We start from the raw sequence: 23,015 nt of genomic DNA on the forward strand, positions 1-23,015 counted from the left end.
AGCCAGGCAGGCCCATGAAAATATGCATAATATTCATGCTAACAGAAATATAGATGACATGATAAGGTGCTGTAGATGAGATTAATTCTGTCTGAGATATTACAGTTCCTTTTCTACCCATCTCTGCTTTTGCACAAACCATTCCTCCTGCCTTTCCCTGGCTATCTTTACAGGCCCTTAAAGACATCATTCAGATGTCACCTCTACTAAGGAGCCTTTCCTGATACTGCTGATCTGATTCGTTGCTTCTCCTCGACTTGCTCCTGTATTTCTCTCTGTCGCAGAGCTAATCACATCATATTTTAATGGTTTGGTGTTTGACTTCCTGGCTAAAGTGTAAACTCCCGTAGGCAGGGATGAAATGTTCTATTTCAGCATTCCCAGTGTCTGGATGTCACTCTGTTTACAAAGGGAGAGGATGCATAAATCAACGTCAAGTTAATTAAGCATGATGTTGCAACTTTTTGTGCTTATCAGAGTTTCAGGATTGAAACAAATGTGATATTTGTGTTTTTGGACACTGGCTTTTTTACATCAAGAAAGAGTAGTTATCTAAAAATGGAATCCATATTTCCATCTACTCATGTGAAAAATTCTCTGTGGAGCTTTTCAGAAATGGATTTTTGTTGTTTTTCCATTAGAACAGATGTTTTATCCTGTGACTGTGTATGGTGAAATTAAATTTCAGGACTTTTAAGGAAGAGAAGATAACCTGCTATTTTCTAATGTTTATTTCCTCAGGTTTTATCATCATTAGATTCTTTTATAATAGCTGACATTCATATTTTAGAGTCATATTTTAGTCGGGTTTACAGTGTCAGAGTTCATGTCTGCTTTTGCAATTTACATGGGCCAGAGATAATCCTAAAAAGCTGCAATCAGTATGTAAGAGGCTGGGATTTTCCATTCTTTATTGCCCTTATCTAACTTTTCAATGTGGCACTCACTGCTTTTCATATCTTGCAATTCCAAAATGCTTTCTTCTTACGAAAAAAGAAAGTGGGTCCCATGATTTTAAATACCATATGGTCTATCACATACAGATGCACTTGTATATTAAGGATTTATTTTATCAGAATGGAAAAGAGGCAGGGAAGAGGTTTTTTTAAATCAAACGTTTATATAGTGTTTTCTCTTTGCCTGACATAATTCTAACCGGTCACAAATACGAATGAGCTTAACATTTAAAACGATCCTATGATATTGTTATTACCCCTATCTTATAGATAAGGAAACTCAGGAATACAATGTTAATGTAGGCAAGTTGAAGAATAAGCAGTCAAAGACTAAATAAACAATAGGAGGACAAGGGCTAGAGATCTTCAGGGAAAATTTCAATTTTTCACCCTGGTAATAGATTTTATTTTGTGTGCCAGTGTACTTTAAGTTTATCGGATTTTCAAGGCTGATATATTGACTTCTTCCCTTAAAAGAAGGGCCAGAATAGGATTTCCAATGCACACTTGGGAAGAGAGGTGTCAGACCCTATCAAACATGGAATCAGATACAGCACTTCCCAAATCATGTTCATGTGCACTAAAAGTTGGTTAATTTACCCTAAAGAGTATCGCCTGGTTCCTTACAACATTAGGAATTGTTCCATTGTGTTTCAGATATCACAGTGCCCCGAATTGATATTATAATAATCCCTTCTTCTTATACTAAAGAAGTTACCTAGCCCCGGTCTTAGTTTAAGTAATTTTTTCCCCTCAGTTTCTGGTACTTGCTTTTTTATTCAGGAGTCATTTTCTGTTTCACCAGCATTTGAAAAAGTTGCCTGTTTTAAAAGCCTGTATTATTGATAAATTGCCCAAGCGCCCTGTGAATGCCTTAATGCCGTGAGGCTACAGTGTAGTATAAGGGAGCCAGGAAATTGCTAGTTGAAGGAAACGCTGTCTAAAATGAGAGTGAAATTAATAGCATTCCCTGGAGGGTCACCTCTTGGACGCTCCGTGATCTTGGGCACAAAGAGACAACAGCTGTAAACTACTCGTAAATAGCTATGGACCACACATTTCAAAATGTCTGCATCGATGGGAAAACAGTTTTGAGTCTTAAAATTACAGGCTTGATTCAGGGTTTGGGCCTTGTAAAATCATCAAGCTGTCACGTCTTAAAAGTCTAAGATCAAATTTAAAATTCCATGGCTCTGGAGTAACCATTAAGATCTAGCGCAACCAATATTTAAGCATCTGGGCTTTGAAGACAAATCAAAAAATGTAGAGGAAATCATTACAAAATAAGAATGGGAAAAAAAGCTATAAAAAGTGAATATTGAGTAAATTGTACAAGATTTTTAAGAGCTCAGATGTCAAGTGGGGCGTTCTGTTTTCTCGTACAGGCATTAGTTACAGAATCAGGGCTAGATGTACAGAAATAGAAGAGAGATAAAGGGCCTCCTGGTCGTGAGTCCAGACATCCTATCAGTGTGTACCTTGTAAGAAAAAAATGAAAGAGAGATCAAAGTGCCCTTAATCTCCAGATCTCACTCTCTAACGCTTAAGTATATTGTTTTGTCCACATTTCACATTAGGTACTATTTTTTTGCATGTATGAGTGAATAATACACAATGTCACTCTAATTTCCCCATGTCATCACTTTGTGATACCTTTATTTTCAGAGATCCAAGTGAATCAATTATAGAGTTAATGCCTCCTATAAAATAACCATTGCATATTTTAAAAAGAAACCAGTGATGTTATAAACAAGTTATAAAAACCAAGAGTTTGTTAAATCACCTCAGGAAACACTGAGATACCTGCAGATCGCCTGGTCAAATTCTAGCTTCATCACGTAGACAGGTAAGTTACTTTGCCTTTCTGTGCCTTCCTTGGTTTCCCTGTCTGTACAATGGGGATAATAGCATAGCTACCTTATGAAATTGGTATTAGGATTAAATATGTTAATAAATATAATGATGATATGTATTTAGGACAATGCCCAGCACATAGCAAGCAACTATATACCTATTTATTGTTGTTCCTATTCTTTGTTTTTTAAATTTATTTTTGCAGTCAAATAATAAATATTGTTGACTTTATAACAGCTAATGTTTGTTGGGTGTTTACAATATTTCAGACACTGTGCTGAACACTTTGCAATGGTTATGTCATTTAATGTTTATGACAACCTTATGAGGTGGCTACTATTACTATCCCTATTTTAAAGATGAGAAAACTGAGGCACAAATAGTGTAAGTAACTTGTCAGAGTAATAAAGCTAGCGAGTGGTAGAACCGGAATATGTCAGTATGTGTTATTGTTACTATCAGCATAAACCATATATATTTTTGTTATGTTAACTTCCTCTTCCTTTATCCTTGCTCATTATACTGTGATGTTCATGTAGCAGGATTTGGTCATCGGTTTTTAATTTACCTGTGACATTATTTTTAGTTGAATAATTCTGCTAGGTAGCATCTCATTGTCCTATTCAGACTTTTCTAACCTACATCATTTAACTGAAAGTAACCTTTCTAAGCTGAACCACCACAAAAAGTGGTTTCCCCCATAATTCCCAATGTAAATTGGACATTGCCAATGTCCAGAATAAATCCTCCGATGTGAATCGTTTCAACCCTGAGGAAGCCTAGTATAGGTGTCAACAAAGCAGAGGAATAAAAACTTCTTCCGATCTGGAATAACGATGTCCAATAGAAACGATGGCCTCTTTAAAGTGCATCTGGAAGGATTAAAGAAGTAGTAGTTTCCTGGAATTATCGACACACCGAATAAGACAAAGGAAGAAAAGTACTGTCCTTCACTGCACCCCCTTCCTGATATTTTATATCATCCACTTTGCTGGCCTTGATATGATTAGAAATCCCTAGATTCCTTTGATAGCTGAGAGTCTCTGTCCTTTAAAACCATAGTCCATGAAGAAAGAATGAGCTGGGCACCTTGCTTTTGCTGGCTAGAGAATAATACATACAAATAGACATTCTCTGAAATGAGGAAAACACATCAAATCTGTTTAAGGCTCTTTTGTTTTCAGCCATTGTTCTCATTAAGCCTCAGAGATTCAAATGGAAACATAATCTCAGGGCTTATTTCCTCAGTCTTTGCCACACACTGAAACAATTTAACCAACTTTTTTTATAAAGGCATCCATTTAAGGAACATACAGTCACAAAGAGAGGCAGTGAGTCTGATGACCTCTGCTTTCTCTAGCAGGTGGGGGACAGAAAGGGAAGGGAAAGCAGCTCTTCATTAGCTCCAAAACTCAAACTTTCCAAACAGTTCCCTAATTTGCCAATATAAAGGCATCAAACTGGCAATACTCGGACCAGAAGATTTCCTGTGTTGGATTTTTACAGCTCGCCATGTAGATCTGTTCACAAGTTAGAGTGTAAACATCTTGGGCTCAGTCAGCTCTCAGGACAGATTACAAGAGCTGTGGCAGTTACTTGTAGTGAGGTGGATGGACCTAGAGTCTGTCGTACAGAGTGAAGTAAGTCAGAAAGAGAAAAACATATACCGTATGCTAACACATATATATGGAATCTAAAAAATAAAAAAAAAAAGGTCATGAAGAACCTATGGGCAGGACAGGAATAAACACGCAGACGTAGAGAATGGACTTGAGTACATGGGGAGGGGGAAGGGTAAGCTGGGACGAAGTGAGAGAGTGGCATGGACATATATACACTACCAAATATAAAATAGATAGCTAGTGGGAAGCAGCCGCATAGCTCAGGGAGATCAGCTCGGTGCTTTGTGACCACCTACAGCGGTGGGATAGGGAGGGTGGGAGGGAGATGCAAGAGGGAAGAGATATGAGGATATATGTATATGTATAGCTGATTCACTTTGTTATACAGCAGAAACGAATACACCATTGTAAAGCAATTATACTCCAATAAAGATGTCAAAAAAAAGAGAGCCAGGGCATGAAACTTTCAGAGTCCACTTGTACTGCGGTGTGTATACAGAGATCCCCCCCAACCCCTTGAATGAGGTCACCATCCTGCAGAGAGAAGTTACTGAGTCCCTCCCTGCCACCTTGCCCCCAGCACCTCCCAGGCTGACCTCCCAGCAGAGCCTTGCAAATCAATGGACAGGCCCAAGGCCCTGCCTTATTAGAGTATTACTGAGTTTACGAAGTACCTTGCACATAATTATCCCATGTGACCTCCCACCTTTGAGGTAGACAGGGCTAGAATCCTTATCTTCATTTTAAAGCCAGGGGAAACCAGGTGACAGAGGACCATGGCTTACTCAAGCTTATGTAAGGGCCAAGTAAAAGAGAAAGGCCTCAGACGTGGGCCTTCTGGCTTTAAGTCCAGTTCTCCTTCCAGACAACCTGCTACTGTGGATGAAAGCGGGTTCCACCCCAAGCCACAGAGAATACGTTGCTTTTGCAGATTAACCTTAATTTTCTCCATAGGTAGAGTGGTTCATTTGCAAAAACTAGTACAGTTGTTCAAGGTTCAAGTGACATTTGTATCCAAGCTAACTCTGTGGATCCTTCACGTAAGACAATTTCCTCCTTTGTTCAGATAGAATTGATTTGAGTCTCATGGGCCCTCTGTCCTGTAGGTGCCTTGTGGTGAGAATTAGTGACTTAACTGTGATGCTGTATACAGATTCTTCAGTCTTCTCTCTATACCACTATTGCTTGTTCCAGGATAAGAAAAACTATAATACAATAGTTTCGATTCAATTTCAAAGTGTTTTAATTGTAAAACACAAGTATGTACTCCTTATTCCATTCATTTAAAATAAGGGGGAATTGGAAAATTTAACCATTTGTCAAATATTTTGGTTCTAATTCGATTCATCTTAAAATCTTATATTAAATAAAAATGCTTAACTCTGATGCACTTTTGCATTAGAGAAAGGAATTAATTCATGTATTTGTAGTCTACTTACTGCTTGTGGGAAATAGGCACTTTGTGCCATTATAATTTCATATTTCTACATGACCTCAATTTAATATAAGGGAAGAACCAACCACAGCTTCAACCCTTGTCCATTTACAGAACCTTCTGGGAGCCAGTCTCCATTTGTAACAACCAGATTCTAAGACGCACTTTGAGTTTTATAAGCATTTGTTCTTTTCTCTGGGGATATATAACTTTTAGTCATTTATAAATGATTTAGGTGGCCATAGAACATTTTGATTTACTGTCAGCAATGAAATTAGCTTTCCAATGAAAAAAGCAAGAATTTCTATATCTGGATTTCCTACGGCACAAATAGAAGCCGTTGGTATGCACGTATCATTACCTAATCTTTTGCAAAGTTTCTATTCCTGAGCATTGATGTCAAATGGTCAAGAGAGTTTCACATCTCTGGTTCATGTGCCCCCACACAGAGTCCAATGGTCTCTCCGCCAGTCTCATTTTCAGGACTTCCCCACTCCCTGACTTTTGACCTGGCTGTGGTTGAAAAGTCTTGGGACACAATTTCCATTGCCCTTTGGTATTGGGCTGGACAGCCAAGCTTTGCTGTTACTAGTTTATTTTTAATCCTAGAAATTATGTGTTTATTTCCACAATGAGCAAATGTGGGTAAATCAGTACATAGAGGCAGAGCTAGCAACATGGTAAGATGTGGTGCCCCAGGTTTCCTTAGTTGAAGACAATTATGTGAATGTCACCCCAGGAGGCAAACAGCTGGGAAAGCTTCAGCGCCCTGTGCATTTCATTCAGAAGGACTAATCCACATCTCCCTGTGGCCCTCTGACCCCCAACTAGTCAGAGAAAGAAATGAGCAACTGGGACTAAATGACCTAAAAGCAGCGATGTGATGCTTTCTTTCTATGGGGGCGGAGAGCTGAAGGGCAGGGCCGTCAGAGAAGTGCACAGCCCCCTTGCCTGCATACCAACACCCTGCAGTCCTGGGAGTCCCAGAGCCCCCCAGAGAAGTAGGACCACCTCATCGTGCTCTGGCCAAGACAGGTGACTGACAGCCCAACCGAGCTAAGATGGAGAGAGGAACATGGCATATTAACTGTTTCTTCTTCCTTCTCCTCTTTGCTGGGCAAGTGCCCTTATGAATCACTTGTCAGGAATTTCACCCCGTCCTGAGGCATTAAACCAGAGAGAGGAAAAGTTCAGACTGACCTATAAATGCTGTGGTATCATTTAACAACCTTATTTAGTGAATTACTGATTACTGGACCTCGCTTTCAAAGTATAGAGTTATGCTTAGACCGTATTAGCCCTTATTAGAGTGAATAAATGACATCTAATTTTGGACACCCTATAGAGTACTTCGGGGCTTTCCATATGGCTTATACTTTAAATAAAGTTTCTGACATCAAGCTTTTTCCGCACAAATCGGTGAGCGGTACCAGGATTTGTACACCTTATGGAGCTTCTTCTTGGCTTATCCATTCGCAGGAAGTATCTCTTTATACTTCCTGATTACTAAGAGTATTTAAAGTGTGTGCATCTTCTCACAGGGAGCCCAAACTAACTGCACCACACTTCTTGTAGTACAGGCGGGGCATGTGTCAGTGCTCTTATCTGATTTGCCATAGGCTGTGGTAGCAGAGTGAGCTCAAAGGTGAAATTAGCTCAGGCTAATTTAGAAACATTTGTTTAGCATATGTTCTCTAAGTAAAACATGGAATTGCAAGCACAATGATGAACAAGAAGTGGAACATGTTAAAATGGCATTGCCTGGTATACCGCCACCTAGGCTGGGCTGGGAATTCGGATTGCATGCCTATTCTAATTTGGCTGGGGGGTCAGCTAGTGTGACCTCTAGACCCATGTGGCAAGGTCTGCAGGGACCTCATCCAGTCCATATGGCACAATCTCTGCATTGTTGGTGCTGGGACCATGTCTCCTGACTCCCCCATTACCGAAACCCTTTGATTATTTTAGGGAGCTTCTGTTATTACGTGAAGATGCTTTCATCTTTGCAGATGAATTCGGATGAGAAAAAGAAGAGGTGTGTAGGATTAGAGGCGGGAATCTTCGTAGAAACTTCCTACCCCTTATCTGCTTCTCATCATGGCCACCAGCAAAAGAAACCTCCCAAACGTGATGTTCTTATTTCAGGGAGAGGGACCTATTATGGATCTAGGTTAGGTGCTCAATAAATGTAAGTTGACTGAATGAGAACAGGGGAGAGCCATGAGAGGGAAATGGGAATTAAAAAGTAAACTTTGGGCATCAGTAAAAGTTGACTCTGGATAGGAAAACCAATCAATCAGTGGGACACTTGAGGGAAAAGGGCAGACCGTATGCCTTTTTCACTGCTGTATCTCAGTGTCTTTTACATATTGGTGCTCGACAAATACGTGTTGAATTAAATCTTTATGTAATACACAGATATTTAATGTGTAAGGCACTGTTCTTGGCTCATTGGGAATCCCCTGCCCTCAGGTAACTTCTGCATTCTAGTGGCAGAAACAAATAATCAACAAAGAAATACAACGTCAAGCAGTGATAAGGAACTTGAAAAATAAATATATACATCAGCTAGGGAGATAGAGAGTGAAGGAAGGGCTTGGTATTTTAATGAGGTTGGTCAGAGAAGTTCTCTGAGGAGATGATGTCTCATCTGGTTCAGGAAAGAGAGGAGGGAACACATCATGCAAAGATCTGGAGTCAACATTCCAGGTGCAGCAGAGGCCTAGGAGAGAGCTGGCCTGGGGAGATTGAGGAACAGCAGAGAGGCAGTGTTGCTGGAGCCCAGTGACCACGGGAAGGAGGGTGAGAGCAGATCAAAGAAGAGTCCTGGGCCAGGCCAGGTAGGGTTCTGTCAGCCATGGTGAGGGGCTTGGGAGGCTTGTTCTAAGTGTAAGAGAAAGACATTAAAGGGTTTTGAACATCGGAGTGGCATAATATGACTGTGTTTTTAAAAATTACTCTGATTGCTACATGGAGAATTAGCCTGGGGCAGGGCAGGTTTGGACGTAGGACTCTAGGGGACCAGTGAGGAACGATGAGTATATAATCCAGGTGAGAGGGGATGGGCCAGAACGATGGTGGTAGCGGTGAGGGTGATAAAGAAAAGGGGATCTTTAGAAAACCAGCCTGGCGGTCCAGTGGTTAGGACTCTGTGCTTTCCCTGCTGAGGGTGCGGGTTCGGTCCCTGGTCGGGGAACTAAGATCCTGCGCAGGCAAAAAAAAAAGAAAAGAAAAGAAAACCAGCCTGAACTACTTAAAAGGTCCTGGAAAGATAGCACCAACCTGAAGGCCCATAAGGATAGCCTCCTCCTAGCTTCCTATCTGGGCTCCTTCGAACCTCTGGGAACCTCCCTCTTCACCACCTCTTACCCTGTGTGGTCGGCAGAATAATGCCCAACACACACACACACACACACACACACACACACACACACACACACACACAGATGTCCATGTCCCAATTCTCAGAACCTCTGAATATGTTACCTTACTTGGCAAAGTGGATTTGGAAGATGTGATTAAGTTAAGGACCTTGAGATGGGAAAATAATCCTAGATTTCCCAGTGGGTCCAGTCTAATCATGTGGCTTCTTAAAAGCAGAGAACCTTTGCTGTCTGGAATCAGAGGCAGATGTAACTGTGGAAGAATAGTCAGAGAGATACGACATTGCTGGGTTTGAAGATAGAGGCAGGGGCTGTGAGCCAGGGAATGTGGGTGGACACTAGAAGGTGGAGAAGGCAACAGAACAGATTCTCCCTTACCGGCTTCGGAAAGGAACACAGCCCTGTGGACACTGACATAGGACTTCTGATCTACTGAACTATAAGAGCCCAGGACCCACTGGCCCTCCTGGCCCTTGTAATCAATAGCTTCCTGCTCCGAGACTTGACAGAGCTCAAGTTCATATCCAGACTGAGCTCAATAAATCCTCTTCTTGCTTTAAACTTCTTCACACAGTTCTATAACGTCTCTCCTATAATAGAAATAGTCAGTAATAGAATTGAGTTCTCAAAGGCTTGTGAAGGCTGCCTGACTCTCTTCCTGGTCATAGACCCATCATCATCGTGGTTTTCCCAGGAACTTGAGTGTCTGTAAGTTTCGTGGACAACCTGAGTTCATATTTGGAGCTCTCATGCTCTCTAAATTGTGTTTCTTAATCTCATGCTTCTCCTTAAGCAGCAAGCGAGGTTATTTTGGAGTAGAAATGTGTTATTTGGAGAGGTTAATAGTTTGTAACAAGTTTATTCCATACTTTTATCTTTAGGGGATGATTTGCTTTTGTTTTCTTGCTATTGAAACTCTTTTTCCTTAAAGTTTGCCCTCTCTCTGACCTTCCTTGGCTCTGGGACTGTCACCCACTGAGGGAGGCAGGAGAGCAGGAACCCTCTCAGGACTTTGGAGCTTGTTGATACAATGGAATAGTTTGCAGAAAGTAGCTTACTAACTGTGACCTATTTTTTGCCCTTATACATGTGCATAGGAATCCAGATGGTTTGATTAAATATAGCCTCTCCTGGTTCTAAAGGGAACACTTTTCAGCATGGAATATAGAGAATTAGCCACATGATTCCCATTAACATTAATGGGGGCTACCAAGGCATTCCCTGTATTCTGAATTGCAAATGCAACCCTAATGTTTGCTAAAGGGGTGGTTCTATTTATAGACCATCTGGCTGCTAGTATTGTGCAAATGCATGAAAAATTTCTTGCCCCAAGAATGTGCGTTGAGAGGCAGATGGACATAGTACAGCACTTCTCAAACTTTAGGTTGTATTAAGGACTATTTATTGAGTTGCAAAAATGGAGATTCCAGATTCCTGGGCCCATTTTTCAGGAATTCCACCTTAGTGAGTCTGGGACAGGGCCCAGGAACCTTCATCTTTAGTACCTACACCATATGCACCATGGCCTGGAATTTGGAGAAAGTCATTTCTCTCTCCTAATTTTTTTTAGTTGAAGTATAGTTAATTTACAATGTTATGTTAGTTTCTGGTGTACAGCAAAGTGATTCAGTTATACACATATATATAAATTCTTTTTCATATTCTTTTCCATTATAGGTTATTACAAGATATTGAATATAGTTCCCTGTGCTATACATAGGACCTTGTTGTTTATCTATTTAATATATAGTAGTTTGTATCTGCTAACTCCAAACTCCTAAGTTATCTTTCCTGCACCCCCTTTCCCCTTTGGTAACCATAAGTTTGTTTTCTATGTCTGTGAGTCTGTTTCTGTTTTGTAAATAAGTTCATTTGTATCATATTTTAGATCCACATATAAGTGATACTATATGATATCTCCTAACTTTTGATTACTCATTTGATTATAAGACTGGTAATGTCAGCATGATGAGTTCATTTTCAGGATTCAATGTGATAAAGTATGTGAAACACCCGCAACAATTCCCTAATTTCGTTTTCCTTCTCCCTCCCGTCCCATTGACCAAGAGATAAGCGCTCAGTGGGAAAGGTGAGCTGTCATTCATGAGTCTCCTCCTGCCATCCTGCTGACTGGTCCCAGGACACTCATAGGAAACTATGTGGGAAGGGCCCTGATTGTCACAGAGGAGGGAATCGCTGCAGCACAGTCCCCCGTGTGCTGGACACATGCCTGAAACTCACTGAAGCTGTTTCTTCTCCTATAATATGAGAAAAATAATATCTACTTTTCGAGTTGTTATGAGAATTCAAAATATGATTAGTGAAATGCCTAGCACCACTACCCCATAGTAGGTGCTTAATAAATGACAGATTCTATCATTTTTTCTCATTCATTCAATAAAAAGTTGCTGAATACCTTCTGCACGCCAGGTACTACAATGGCGGCTGGGACAGACAGTCAAGGTACATGTTTCCCACTTTCACAGCACTTACAACTGAGAGGGGCCAAGCAGACAATTACAATACAGTGTGTTGAGAACTTAGTGTCTTCCTCTGGATTGGTGTTTCTTAGAAACAACTATAGGACTCAAGAAGAAGAAAAGTACACAGAATAGTGGCATGGTAGGAAAATGTTAATGAAAAAAATGGTCATTTGTCTGTGTTACAAGCCCACTTACTAAGTAAATGTTATTAAGTTTCTGGGATAGCAGACCATATATTCTTTCTGCCTCCATCCCTTTACTTCTGTCACTTACAAATGATAAGGGTTATGGCTGAAGTTATCTGGAGACATAAGACTCATCTAAGTGACTTAAGCAAATGCAGTCTTTCTCCTGCAAGGGAAGGATCCAGGATCTTGTTAATACATCAGCAAAGCCCTTACTCGTTTGTTTTCTTGTCTTATATTCCAATTAATAAGTGTAAGTGTTTCAATATTTGATGGTGGTAGAAGAATCCTCTTTTTTTTTTTACTCTATTTTAGATAGTTTTGCCCACATTTTTACCCTGCAAACCTAATGAACTGGGCTTCCCAAAGTTTGCTAATGAATGATGAATCCGATACACAAAACAAACTAAAAACAGGAAGGAAGGCCCTCAGCCTCTGCCCTTAATAAATAACTTGTATTGACAGGATGTTTTATCCTTAGTCATACCAGTTCAAGCCATTGACTGATGAGCTAGCATGCTTTGAAACCATCCAAGTTAGTGAGAGCGAAGCAGAGTACTGATTTCATTCACAACCCACTGGAGGGATATGGCCATACTTAATGATGCAGGAAATGGTGATCTATAGGCACCAACCTGCAGCTTAACCAACATCATTAGCCCAATGAGGAGAGAGTGTGCAGTGAACTGTGGCAATGGATGTGGTACAAAATGTACACACATCCATGAATGGGCTGCAATATGGAGCTGGTAATTGACCAAGCTGAGTGCTCCTAACTCTTCCCTTGGGAAATTTTGTCCTAGACAATGGTAGAAGATAAAATGGCAGGTACCCTTCTCCACAGCCTTCTAACTTTTCTAGTGTCGAGAAGCAATGGGCAAACTTCTTTCCACTGGTCTCAGAGTAGTTCCTAATCTCCCTCCATGCTATTCAGGGTCTTTACCCCAAACCTAAAGATCACCAGGTGCAAAGGACATACTCAGTAGCCCCTTATTATCAAATTACTGTGAGCCCTGAGCTAGAGGAGTTTTAGGGTTGATATGGTTGATGAGAAAAATGTGAACCTTGTCCTAGGTAGAGGTGGTCCTCAGGGACTAATAGACTGAGTAATAGTAACATTGGGTTCAGGCTGGCAAGCTGAAGAGTAGGTAGCCTGGAAATATAGTTGTTCTGCAGTTTTGAAAGAAAGAAATACCTGCATGTCGTGGCCCAGAAGAGGCATACTTGTAGCAATTTTTTCAAATGCACACATTTCAAATGAAGTTGAAATAAGCTTCATGCACCAAATTCTAGAAACTTTCTGAATTCAGTCTTCTGGAGGAGCAAAACCCATAGGAATTCTAAACTCTTTATCCTCTCATTGTTAAAGTTAGTGGTAATATGATTGGATATGAGAATGACTCTTCTTGGGAAGCTGTTTTGGGCTGCTTATGTTAAATACGTTAAACCAGATAGATGGGAAGATTTGGCCTTGAAAATTTTTCAGAATGATTATTTCAGTGCATGCTGAGATCTTTGGTTTTTAGTAGATTTTTTTTCTCTTTGCCTGGGACTTCCCTCAGTTAATAATTTAATGCTATAGAAATGCTATGCTCTCAAAGCTTGTTTCCAGTGATATAGGAGGGGAGGCACACTGTAAATAAAAATTAATCATTTTTCAACATCTAAGTGGCAGCTGAGTGCCACAGGGAGAATGAGTTACTGCCTTCGGTCCTAAAGAACATAACATAAATCATTTAAAAATTGATTTTGTAGCTACCAAGTTGCAGGATTTTGATAAGGGCCTCCCTTCATCCCATGTAATCTTCAGGTCATGAACCTATGGGAGATAAAGTGTTCTGCAAAAATAATAGAGCTTTTCAACCAGTTTTATTATCTGCCTACCTCTCTCCAACTTTTCAGTTACCTTCCATTAACCTTTGCTCAGAGAATTTTCTTTCTATGTCCATAGAAAAAAATTAATTTTATTCCAAGTCAAGGATAAGAGCAACAGGAAAGTCAGTTTTCTCCTGAAGACCTTACATCCACTGGGTGTTTTATTTCTAAGAAGCAGTGAGGATATCTGTAAGCCACGGCTCACGGGCCTAGGCGCTCCGCGGCACGTGGATCTTCCCGGACCGGGGCACGAACCTGTGTCCCCTGCATCGGCAGGCGGACTCTCAACCACTGCGCCACCAGGGAAGCCCTGCACTGTATTATTTTATTTTGTATTCACAACAACCTTGTAACCTAGGCATTGTTACCACCCTACAGGTGAAACTGTGCTTAGAAAGGTTAAGGAACTTTCTCATGAATCAACCAGAAAATAGTAACGCCATGACTTAAATTATCCTTGTCAACCAACTCCCCGGCCTATGCTTTGAGCCTGCTCTTAGGTTGTTCAAACTTCAGATCATTCGTTGAAGGGATATTCACATGGTAGAACCACTTCGGATTTGGCATTACCATATCATGAAGCCATTTCAATGCTTAAACATCTTACCTTCTTGGGAATTATAGGAGGGTCATTTGCTAAGAACAATGTTACTGCATGATCCCTGGGCACCTCTTTCCCCACTTCATTCTGTGCTTCCAGATTCACCTCACCCCACCTTAGTTGGTGAGCGAGGTGACAGGAAAACTAAATATGAACAAAATTTTAGCTAGCCTCTCTGGTCTCCTATTATTTGTTTAGAGCAGTTTGGCCTAAAATTGCTACTTTGGCCTCTACGCCCACCAGTTCAATCACAGATGCATCACTACAGTGAAAGCGCCATGAGCAGCCCATCTGCCGTATTCACCATGAATCTAGGACCATTCCTGGCACAGTGTAGGGACTCAGAAAATAGTTCTTGAATGAACAAATGGATGCTATTATATTTTTCTTTAAAATAAGTCAGTTTTTCTATTTACAGCTTAAAATGGTTTATAAACCAGTTACACCAACATGGTCTAGGACATAATAGAATTATACTCATTTGATATCAAAGTCAGATATTACTGGAATTCCCAATAGATCAAAGACCACCTTTACCAGGTAATCTCCATTCCACCACTGGCTTTGGTCATTGTCAAGCCTCAAGGAAATCCTTACCAACTTCTCACTTGGAGAAGAATGCGAACCGTTGGTTTAAAGGAGACAAAGTATTTATTTGTCCTTTCTTGCTGTGTGCCAGGAACTATAGTAGCCTGTATTCATGGAGCTTACAATTTATTTGTGGAGAAAGCACTAAACAGACACTACACAAAGGAATTTGAAATTGTAAACTCTGATAAGAGTCATAAAGGACTGTTCTCTTATCTACCCCAAAACTTCCCTTGGTATCAATGGTATCCCTTCCCCATCATCATTTTCTCTTCGTCTTTGGCAGGAAGACATGAGAGGAAAATGTTCGTACTTATTGAAAAACCCAGTGCAAAGACTGAGCTGAATTACTATGCAATGCTCACTCCCACATTTTCCTCTTTAAATAATTCATTCACATGAATTTATTCATGCACGTAAATGAAGGCATAGTATCTTGTCATCCAGGATAGCATGGGATCTTCCTCAAATGGCTGATGTAAAAGCTGCCTCGTATTCAGGGTCTACCAGACCTCCCATCCCAAACTAGCATTGCCTACATCTCTGAGAGCAGGAAATCGAGTCCACCAAGTGGGACCTTGGGATTAAAGTCACCCAAAACACTCTCAAACTTTTATCACATTTTGTTTGAGCACTTCAACCCCAGTAGAACTCCAGTGAAATACCAATAGATCAGCTTCTAATACACTCTGTTAGATTGGTGTCCCTGCTTAGTACCAAGGAGAAACCTTTTCAGCCAAAGGGGAAAATAACCAATAAATAGAATCTGAAGGGAGCTGAAAAATTATCGCCTCTGCAAGCACAGACTGTTAGTGCACGTGCAGAATACTGATAGCTTGGGCTTCCCCTGTTTCCTAAAGAAGAGAAGCTCCACAGAGATTTTTGGGTAATTGCCCTTGACACATGCAGTGAGCACATCCCAGACTGGCCTTCCAGTCAGTGTGATAGAAGAACCCACCATTTTACGGCAAAAGGTCCTCATAGTCAAGATTTCCCAAAGTACAGCAAGGGCCATTTTGACCTGTTTCTGTTGTAATCTTTATGTACTCTACATATTTAGATGGTAAAGGAAATTTTATAGGAGTCCTTCATCTCTCTCCCTTCCTGTCTCTTCCACAAACTGTATTCCCAGCTGTGGCTACATTAAGATATCGCCCCGCCCCCCCTTTTTATTTTGTGGATGGAAACAAGATGAAAAGTTCTTGAAAAAACTTTGATTTCTGAAATGTTTGCCACACACTCTCAGGTCTGACTATGAGGGAGAGAAAACGGTATGACTCTCTTTCTTGCCTGAAGGGATCCAGATGTGTAAAATGAGCCACTGTGTTTCAGAGACTGTGCTCACATGTGGGAAATTTAAAAAAAAAAAAAAAAAAACTTCTTATCTCAGAAATGAAAATGGGGTTAAAAGGATCCCAAAGTTATCATTTCAACATCTGTTTTACTGGAAGTGTGAATTCCTATTACCTTACCTCTCGTGACTGTTGGTATAATTGATATAAATCTGACTGTCCCTGAATTTAGTCTGTCATCAACTTTGGCAAGAGAGAAGAATTCTAAAAGGAAGTTCATTTATTTTGGTCTTTACGGCTAATGCTTTTGTTTTTTATCAGCCTAGGTCTATGAAAGTAGATTGGAAGCTCATGGGACAGAAGTGTTAAAAATTGATTTGGTGAGGTTGGTTAAGAAGCTGTTCTTTATCTTCAAAGTTGACACCATGGACTTGCCTTCCGCAGGCTGTAGACCTTTGAGTTGTTCATTCTGTAGCTGAGGTGGGTTTTCAGTGAGCTCTGTACATCCCTTACCTGATCCTCCTTTATGGTTTGCCTTTGAGAAATAACTTTCAGAGTTAGATGAGCAGGTGGTGGGGATAATTCATTTGTATATAAAGAAGAATGAGAGAGAGAAAGAGAATCAAACCTTTGTTCACTTTCTTGAGCTAAGGAAATGAGTCATTGTTGATGTATAAATGGTTCATTGGATTTCAGTAAATTAAAGTGTTCAAATATAAGATGGGAATACCCTGGTTTAAATTAGTCCATTGAGTTCTCTATCAGCTTTCTTACGTATGAGACATGAGACATTTTGGTGGGAAATATGGTTGGAAAATGTCCTAAGTGCCATCCAATTGGGATTAATCTAGTGTAAGAGGGTCCCTTGGCAGCCACCAATCATCATGGAGGTATTGAATGCTGTGTGAAAAAATTAATGAAAGAAGATACATGGGCAAGAGGAAATTAGAGCTCATTTACTCTGTGTGCTAACCTACATGATTTGCCATATTTCGAGTAAAATGACTATTGGCTGTTTCTAAAAATTGAAATCTGCCTGAATAAAATGAAGATCCGATGATACTCAATGACTGTCCAAACTCTAACAAAAGAGGATCACGAGAAGAAAAGGTACTCTTGTGGGTGTGAAGATGGGAAAAAAAAAAAGGTGAAAAAAAAAAAAGGTGAAAAAAGAAGTGGGAACGAATTCTTCCAATACAGTGGAAAGAAATGGCTATTCAAGCAAGGCATTATTTAGAGCAGGGGTTCCCAACCCCCGGGCCACGGACCAGTAGCGGTCCATAGCCTGTTAGGAACCGGGCTGCACAGCAGGAGGTGAGCAGCAGGGCCAGGGAGCGAAGCTTCATCTGTATTTACAGCTGCTCCCCATCACTTGCCTTACCGCCTGAGCTCCGCCTCCTGTCAGATCAGCTGTGGCTTTAGATTCTCATAGGAATGCAGACACCCTACAGTGAACTGCGCATGCCAGGGCTCTAGGTTGCACGCTCCTCATGAGAATCTAATGCCTGATGATCTGAGGTGGTGATGCTAGTGCTGGGGAGCGGCTGCAAATACAGATTGTCATTAGCAGAGAGGTTTGACTGCACAGAGACCATAATTAATCAGTTGCTTGCAGATTCATGTCAAAACCCTGTCAGTAAGTGGCAAGTGAAAACAAGTCAAGGCTCCCACTGATTCTGCATCATGATGAGTTGTATAATTATTTCATTGCATATTATTACAATGTAATAGTTATAGAAATAAAGTGCACAATAAAGGTAATGCGCTTAAATCATCTCAAAACCATCCCTCCCCCAACCCCAGTCCATGGAAAAATTGCCTTCCACGAAACCAGTCCCTGGTGCCAAAAAGGTAGGGGACTGCTGATTTAAAGGGTAAGGCAATATTTAGAAGATAGGGGCTCTCCCTGTTAAGTGGATCTTAATGTTGAGGAAGGAGTGGGATGGGCTGTTGAAGACAGTGGAGATCTAAGTCTTAGGTCTTTTAGCAGCCACATGTTTGTGATGGGAGGGCTTCTCATCCCCATTCTTGGAAGCATTCCAGTTTAGAACAGCCACAAGAAATCTCATAGACGAGGTTTCCCTCATTAGCTGAAGAGGTAGATTAAATGACCTCTAGGGCCCATTTCAACGCTTAGCAACCCAGATATCTAATTTAGAGATTGTCTGTAGATGTTTGACAAAATAATATTAGCACCTTACATCTGTTTCATTGGCTCCTGACCTCTGCAAGGATGACTCCTTGCCGTATCTCTCTCAATGTATAAGAATTTATCCATAGGGGGAAAAAAAATTATCCATAGGACTATGCCAAACTCTAAAGAAATGGGACTATAATAGGATTAAAACTGTTGCCATTTCTTTTTCTTTCTGGTTCAATTATAGCCATTGGAGACATCATCAGGAAATTTGATTTTCTATTGAAAAGATCAAAACCCTCAAAACATAGTTTGACCAAGTCCAGGAGCCCAAACAGGGTCTTGGGTGAAGAGGGACAAAGAGATGATGTGTAGGAAGACCATATTTGGTGCAGAAGACCATTTTTCAAGTTTTAGAACCAATGTGACCCTAAGAATCTAAGAAGGAAATACGGATGTTGGTTATTTTATTTATTTTGAGGTCTGAAGGCAATTGGCATCCCATGCATTGAGAGGTCCTTTGCTCTTGCTGTTTGTACATCAGCTCTTCCTAACGGCGGCTAGAGCCCACCCCAAAGAACTGCTCGATTGATGGGAACAAATTGCCGAGCATTACATCTGATGCTGGAGATGTCAGTCTGCAGGCAGTCAGGGAAGCTGGGGTTGTAATTTGAACAAAATGTCACTGTTTTGAGATTTTTTTTAAATGTGCTTTTTCTGTGGCAATAAATCACAGGCCTGTGCAGGGGATAATAACACAAAATGTTTGACAGCTTTTCTTACAGTTGTCTGGCATTCTGTTTGCCTAATTATTGTCAGCATCACCCACATGGGGGAATTGTTGTTGAAGGAAGCTCGGCCGTGACTGTCAGAATGTGCACCCGCCCTTCTCCTGCCATCCTCTGGACTCCTGTCACTGTGGTCACAGGTGGGGCATCGCCCATCTTTGCTGTGCGAAAGGCTTAGTTAAGCTTGGAGTCTTGTGTCCACGCAGAGATGTGGCTCTGCTCTCTGACCAGATAGGACAACAAACCAGATAGACAAAGTTGATGGAGAATTTCTGGAAGGTCATACATACAAAGAATAAGGATAATTTAGTTCAGTTAGGTTCTTTGGCATACTGAGGGAAGTGCGGAGAGATCACTTGCCTTATGGGTATGCATTGGAAAATTATCTATTTGTGTAATCATTCTACTTTGAAAGGCAAGGTAATTAATTGCTTTAATTAACTCCAGTAAAGACTAGATTGTTACAGGGAGAGTGTTGGCATAATGTGCTTTGCCGTGATCTGATACGCTCTTGAACATAGTAGCTATCTCTAGAATCAGTTTCCTTTCTCTGAGACCTCACTGATGATGTTCCTGCCATAATTAGGCTGCCTGTGAGGAGGGTCAAAAAAAAGACGAAAAGGTCACAGAAAGGGTAGTAAAAATCTCGTTTTCACAGTTGTCATTGCTTTTTTTACAGGAGTTTCATTATCTTTCTTACGTTTCCCCTGATTTGGGCCAATCTAATTCTCCATCAGTAGCTGATAGCAAGTGAATATCAGGGACATAGTGAGTCAAATGTCATCATCTGTTTAGGAGCTGTGTGTTGAGAACTCGTTTAAGAGATACTCCCCTATGGTATATCTAAAAAGGTTTTCTGAAATACATGGAAGCTCGCTGGTGTGTTAAGAAGCCTCCAAAGTACACTGGAGTTCATTTAAAATGAGCAAATGACATCTGCAAATAATTTTCCCCATGCTTTTGGCTAAAACATAGCTAAAAAGATTATAGCAAACTATAAGATTTAGGCTGAGAATTATGAATATATACATGTATTTATATACATACATATGTAATATATATACACATATATAGTTTATATATATAGCAAACTATAAGATTCAGGCTGAGAATTATGAGTATATACATGTGTTTGTATATATACCTATCTAATATATCCACATATATAGTGTATGTATATTACATATATATAATTCTTTTCTGAACTCAACTCCATATTTTGGCAGGTGGAGCTGCAGAGGTTCTGGACTTGGGATGGCCTCATCTCTGTCCTCAATTGCAGAAGCATTCCCTCCCCACCTCCCTAACACCATTACCCGCCCCCGCCACCCCGCCCGTGCCAGCTGCAGAGAGGGAAAGGTGCCAGAGGGTGGTGTAACAAGCAGGTGGCAGGTTGGAGGGATAGACCCAGCATGCCCAACCCTGTGGACGCAGGAAGTGCCTTTGACCTCCCGTATCCAGTAGGCCTGGGGGGTGTTCTGGGAAAGCCCAGCTCAGAACTGAGGATAGGCCTTTGGGCTTCTCTACAGATGTTTTGCTTTTCCCTGACTGCCTGGCCTCAGCATCCAAAAGTGTTGAATAATGTCAGAAACAAAACAAACAAACAAAAAGCTACCCAGCCCATTTATAAAGCAAACATGTGCTCCAAAGGGAACATATAATTTAATAGAGAGGATTGAAGAACACTAAATATATCCAACAGAACGCTTTAGATCGTAAAGACAATCACTTCCATTATGCAGCATTTGAAAAATAGGATTGTCTTTTACATTCATTTTGGCATTTTTATAATATAAATATATGCACATATTTAGGGCTATGTCATAACTAATATACATTCTCAGGTTCATGAAAGTGTATCTTGGCCAATGAGCCTTGGTTTTCAAACGTATTAGGGTAACCCCATTAGAATGCAAGCAGCCATGCCCCAAAGTGATTTTATATTTCTGTATCTCTCCTGTCTTCTTCCATAGAATTTTGAAGTGTCCTTAAGACTGCTATGACAAGACACTTATTAGGAGGAGGAGGAATCAGTACACTTTGATGTTCATGTTAGGAATCAAAAATGTTGTGTACCTTGTGGTTTTAGAAGTCTCTCACAAGGCCACAAGGTAGCTTTTCATACAGATATTGCCATGTAGATCCCCATCCTGTGGCTTCTGTTGGATTTCAGAGTTGCAGTGTAGCACCAGGAGTAGTTCCCAAGGCCAGTCAGCCCTGCTTTTCCAGTTTGCAACCTGGGATGACTGTACCATGGCTCTAATTTCAGTTCTGATACATGGACACAAGGGTGGTGCCAGTGAGGGCACCAAATATCAGTAGAATTATTGCCTCTGTCTTTTTAGCAGCAGACTCAGAGTGATCGCGTTTCCTCAGCTAATTGAAGGGAAGAGCATGGCATAGACATGTTTTGGTAGTGCAGTGATATTTCACTCCTAACGTAGACTGTCAACCCAATTATAGGAGACATACATCCTCAAACTATTTTCATTCTTCTTTTATTTCTGCACATATTTTCCAACAGAATCATGGAACTTTAAAGCTGAAAGCTCTCCCTTTAGAAATGAGAAAACCAAACCCCAGAGAGGGAAAGCAATAGACCTAATATTTCCTCCTTGGAAAAGGAGGACCCTAAGGGCTGAGGTTCTCTGACACTCAGACCAGAACACTATCCCCTACTCCACGTTGGCCTCCTTTCGTAGTGGAAGATCCTCTCTATACAGAATAGCTTAGAGAAATATTTTACATTTTACCTTTGAATGCACATGGCAAGAGATAGTCCAATAGCAGGGAGGCGTCATGAGCTTCTAGGACCTCCCAGAAGCTGAGGGTCTGGATCCCTGCCATGGGCTGCAACTCCATCTGGTTTTCTGCGCACGCACAGCCTGTGAGGGTGCAGATGGTGAGGATATCATCGTTTCCACCATGGAAGGGGGGGAGAGAAGAGATACTGTTCCATTACAGTTTATTTCGAATTCCTTGTTGTTTGTCATGTTCAGATTCTCTCACATTTGCAGATGTCAGCCAACAACTAGGAGGAAAGAATTCTTGTTTCAAGTGCAGCCATAGAGAGATGGCATGAAAAAAAAAAAAAAGATCTGTCATTTATCGAGAGGGAGGGAAGGAAGGAAAGAGGAGAAAAAAAGCAGAGGAGGAAAATCTAGGAAGAAATACAAGTTGGAAGGAGACAAAAATGGAAGAATCAATGACAGGGCTCAATCGCCTACTGTTCTTATTAAATGGTGTCTTGCACATCAGTCCAAATGTTCACTCTTTGATATAATTGTCTCCTCATTAACATATGCAAATTTACCATTGCACAATCTGAGCTCTCAAGTGGAGATGTCAATATTACCATAATGAGCCTGTCAATCTTGTGAAAATGAACAGAAACAAATATGCTGGCAGACTTCACAGTCTCCTGAGAATTGGGGGGATCTGATAAATTTACCTATTCTAGGGACCAACTAGACCCTATTAGGATGGCATTACCTTGAAGCATGTCTCCTGTAGATTAAAACTCACAATTTTCTGGGGGGGAAATTAAAAAAAATTTTTTTAACCCATTTCTATAAAGAAAATGATATTTTTGAGAGTTCAAGACAGTAACTCTAGGCTGCATTTAATTTCATGTTTTCTGGCGACCTTTCTGAAGAGGCTGCTTGATGCAGCATAACAACAGCCTGCAAAAAAAAACAACACATGTTTAACAACTCAAGTTAGGAGCAGTTTGATAGAAAAAAAAAAAGTTATTAATTCAATATGCCAACTCTGAACACTGACTCTGGGCTGCCTTCTTACAAAGTGGTGTTCGCT

General features: G+C 40.7%; 1 protein-coding gene across 9 annotated transcripts in view; it reads left to right on the top strand.

Annotated features, from left to right (window-relative positions):
- SLC8A1 (solute carrier family 8 member A1) overlaps positions 1-23,015 on the top strand; it is a 346,328-nt gene that overhangs the window by 170,112 nt on the left and 153,201 nt on the right. The window contains exon 1 of one of the 9 annotated variants that reach the window (XM_027113305.1): positions 4,828-8,707. The exons of the other annotated variants lie outside the window; for them this stretch is intronic. The gene's annotated coding sequence lies outside the window, so the exon portion shown is untranslated. Of the gene's footprint in view, positions 1-4,827; positions 8,708-23,015 lie in introns of those variants that run through there. 9 annotated transcript variants of the gene reach the window in all.

Source organism: Aethalodelphis obliquidens, unplaced genomic scaffold, assembly GCF_003676395.1.
Source record: "Aethalodelphis obliquidens isolate GAN/ISIS:26980383/991018 unplaced genomic scaffold, ASM367639v1 scaffold12, whole genome shotgun sequence".
Taxonomy (NCBI): domain Eukaryota; kingdom Metazoa; phylum Chordata; class Mammalia; order Artiodactyla; family Delphinidae; genus Aethalodelphis; species Aethalodelphis obliquidens.